Here is a 3,894-nt window from a genome sequence, read left to right on the forward strand (position 1 = left end):
GATGCGGCTAGGGTGGAGGAGCAATAAATGTCTACACCAGCGCTTGGCCCTTTGTAGAGTGGAAATTGCACTTTGTTTTTAAAAACGGAATCTTCTCCCGAAACCATACACTTTGACTAGCTGAAGGCACAAATAGAATGATAAATACACATTCCCCCAAAGAGGCGAGGGTAGGGGGAAGGGGTGAAAAAGAGAAACCGGTGCTAGTAAGAGAAAGCAGCCAGTTGCCAAAAACAAACTCCATCTTCGTTACTCTGAAAACAATTTCAGTGGGAAAATATCGCGCCCTGTTTCCGAGGGTTTCATTCACTAAGCCGCCTCCGTGAATGAGAGTCAGACCTAAGTTTCACACTCAGCAGCGGTTTTCGCTGACGACTACTGTTGCCCTCCGAGCTCGAAGAAGTCCGTTTCCAAACTGGAAAGCCCTTTCCTCCCGGTAGCCTTGACCTCACTCCGGCAAGTCGTCACTTTTATTTACGGCCCCGTTTTAAGTGTCTGTCGCTCAGCCCGGCCCCAAGAACAGTCACCGCGAACAATGAGCCAGACAAGGGATCCACCCAGCGAACGCCTCCTCGCCGGCCGCGCGCAAGCCCGCTAGCTCGGGACGCTCGGGCTTCGGGGCTCTCTTCACCCCTGTCCTTTCCCCTCCAGAACCCGAGAAAAGCAAGAAGGTAGGTCGTTTCCACACCCTGACTCCCGTGAACACCCAGTCAGCCTCCCTCTCAGCACCCGCTGTTAAAGACGCTGTATCTAAAAAGAAAACCAGCAGAGGGGGCGGCGTGGTGGTCCGGCCGCTGCCTACCCGAATCCAGCTAGCCCAGCAGGAGCGCTTAGGCACTCATTTGCGCCCGAGTCCGCCGCATGTTGAAATCCCGAAGGATTGGGGGCAAGAAGTGGGGCCAGGAACCAAAAAGTGGCTTCCGCTCCTTCCCCCCGGCCTGACCCGACTCTGGGATCCGGCCAGACACAAAAGATGGGTCGTATCTGTGCCGACAACTCTGCCGCCGCCTCCATCTGCTCTGCGCAGGGCAACCGGCCGGCGGGGCCTCGCGGCCGGGTCCCCGCGCTGACCGGGGCGCGCTCGGAGCTTGGAGCACCCGTGGACGCCGCCGGAGCTCTCTGGTGCGCTTTTCGCGCAGCCCTCCCCTCCCCCCAACAGAAGCTCCGAGCACCGCGCTCCTCAGATAAAGAGGCTGAGGCAGCGGAGGAGAATTGAGAGAAAAAGAGAGACTTACTTGGAGGCGGAACGCTCCGCCGGACTCCCGCTTCGGACCCGGCAGGTGTCAGGCACCGCGGACCCAGGCTGAAGGCGCTGGCGCAGCTCTGAGCTGAGCTCCACTTAGCGAGCACGGGAAACTCCCCTCGCCACTCGGCCCCGCGCCGTGCTCCTCGCTGTCACCGCACCGAGCGACGCAGGCACGCTTCCCACTGCCTCCTCAGTCCCGGTGGGTCTCTCTGCCCTCCTCTCCCAGTCCGCCTGCTCCCCCACAGGCCACACCCTGTCACCTCAGCGGCCCTCCACTCCCTCCTCTTTGACACTTCCACCGGTTACTCCTCCGTCTGCGTCCTCCCGCCCCCGCCCCCCTCAGCCCACGTGCTTCTGCCGCTCCCGCTGCTCCGAACTTCCCCTGACCGAGCCCCCACCTCGGCTGGGAAACACCAAGGTCTCCAAGCCGAGGCCGGGTCCCGCTCAGGGTAGCATAGCGGCTGACTGACCTTTAGGTCCTCGCCCACATTCCGTACCCCCGCTGAGTACGCAGGTTCCATCATTTTGATTTTGTTAATGCGATGGGTTAGGCATTGAGTGTACAAGGACGTAATTTTTAATGTGCCATATATCACTTTTAATATTGTAGAAATTTATTCCTGCGTGTCACTTGGTAATCATACAGCAGCTATTCACTGGCCTTTGGGGCTGGACTGTCAGCCCAGCCTTCTCCATAGGCAGAAAGCCCAGAAAATTACTGAACACCCTCGTTTTGCCCAATCCAAACCAAAAAGCAATTTTCGACTGTTGTTTGCTGTTGTTATAGAAAGGTCTTGATAGTCCCTTTTCCCTGTTCTGCAGACAAAGTTAGAGGTTTCTTTCCAAGGGCTCTTCTCAGCAGTCTTCCAGTTCCATGATAGTTCTTACCACGCATTTGGTATTCCCTCTTCATTTGACTGCCTCTACTCCTGGTCTATAACTTTCTCCAGGCAGAACTTTGTCACACTCATAACTCGCTCAGCAGCTTCTAGTATAGTTCCCAGTACATACTATATGCTCAAAAAATTGTTCAAGGAACCATGCCCTTTAGATATGATGCAAGCATGGGTGGTTTTATATTTAAAGGAATGAAGCCTTCAGTTGCCTGCTTGCCCACATCCCAACTAATAGGTCAGGTAGAAAACAGAACTCTTTGCATTCAGCTGGGTGATTTCTCATGCATTCCTTAATATAATACTTAAAACAACTCTTCTTTGTAGGTATTACTTTTTCTAACTTTGTGAAGGTTACTAAGCTTGAACTCCTAAGTGTCTGAGCTGAGGCTCCATGTTTCTTCAGACTAGCGCAAGCTGGTGTTCTTATCACATTACCACCTTGCCCTGACTGTCCACCCTGCCCTGACTGTCCAATGCTACATGCTAAGGCTACCTACCAGCTCCCCTCCAAAGAGAGCATTTTACCCTTTCCTTGTCCGCTTCTGTAACTCTTGACCCCCTAAGTTAGAGTTCAAAAACAAAGCAAAACAAACACAAAAACAAAAAGCCTCTAAGCTCAGACTTCTCTTAGTACTTACTGTCTTAACTCTGACACTTAAAAAAATTTTTTTTTGGCATATATCTTGCCTCAGCTATCCTTGTTTCTTACACAGGGATTCTTATTTCTTTGGTTTCTCCATTGGAATAAACAGCAACTAACATTTATTCAATTAGAGATATCTAACAGCCAGGCATTGTTGTGAGCGCTTTACACATGTGTTAGCTCATTCAATCCTCAAGAACCATATGAAGTGGAGACTATTTTATAGATGGGAAACAGAAGCACAGAGGTGGGGTCACAAAGCCGGTAATTAGTGGAGCAGGGATTGGATTCCTGACAATCTGCTTTAGAGGCTGCTCTCTAACCACCCTGCTATGCGACTTTCCACAAACCCTTGCTCCGAAGAGGTGTTAACAAATATTTTTAAATAATGAATATTCATCTACACCTAGCTTCAGAGCAGGAAAAAGAGACAGTAATGAAATGGGCAGAAATCTAGGTTATCGAGGACATATGATTGTCCCCAGCACCACCAGAACTACTTTCTTTGGGGGATCATGGACTCCACCTGTAACCTATATTTGAAACACGTGAGGGACACAATCCAGACTTATGACTTCAGGTGTGTAAGATAGCAAAGGCTTCAAGGTTGGATTTCAGGTCTTTCTAGACAATCTAAAAAGACAGCTCCACCTAAATTGACTCCTGGCTAAGGCCACCAACAAGCCAATTTATGTTCTTCAGGGACCCTGTTCTGTGCAAGGCATCCCCTCAGTCCCTGTGATAGGCTGAAAAATGACCCCCAAAAGACATCCATGTCCTAATCCCTGGAACCTGTGAGTGTTACCTTATGTGGCAAAAAATGGAATTTGTAGATGTGACTAATTCAGGATCTTGAGGGAAGATTATCCTGGATTATCAAGGTGGGTCCTAAATGCAATCACATGTCCTTATTAGAGGGAGACAGAGAGACATTCAACACAGAAGAGGAGAAGGCAGTATGACCACAGAGGCAAAGATTGGAGTGATATAGCCACAAGCCCAGGAGGGCCACCAGAAGCTAGGGGAGGCAAGAGAGGGGTTCTCCCCAGGAGCTTCTTGAGGGAGCATGGCCCTGCATACATGGTGATTTCAGTCTGGAGAAAGTGATT

At 50.8% G+C, this 3,894-nt stretch overlaps 1 protein-coding gene across 8 annotated transcripts in view; it reads right to left on the reverse strand.

Annotated features, from left to right (window-relative positions):
• Window positions 1-1,506, reverse strand: part of SEMA6D (semaphorin 6D) — a 579,242-nt gene extending 577,736 nt beyond the window's left edge. For 4 of the 8 annotated variants that reach the window (XM_060294307.1, XM_060294311.1, XM_060294309.1 and 1 more), the window contains exon 1: window positions 1,236-1,506. The gene's annotated coding sequence lies outside the window, so the exon portion shown is untranslated. The remainder of the gene's footprint in view (window positions 1-1,235) is intronic. The other 4 variants (XM_060294312.1, XM_060294310.1, XM_060294313.1 and 1 more) reach the window with 2 other exon arrangements.
• Between the last annotated feature and the right edge of the window lie 2,388 nt (window positions 1,507-3,894).

The sequence above is a fragment of the Globicephala melas genome, chromosome 2, assembly GCF_963455315.2.
Source record: "Globicephala melas chromosome 2, mGloMel1.2, whole genome shotgun sequence".
NCBI lineage: Eukaryota > Metazoa > Chordata > Mammalia > Artiodactyla > Delphinidae > Globicephala > Globicephala melas.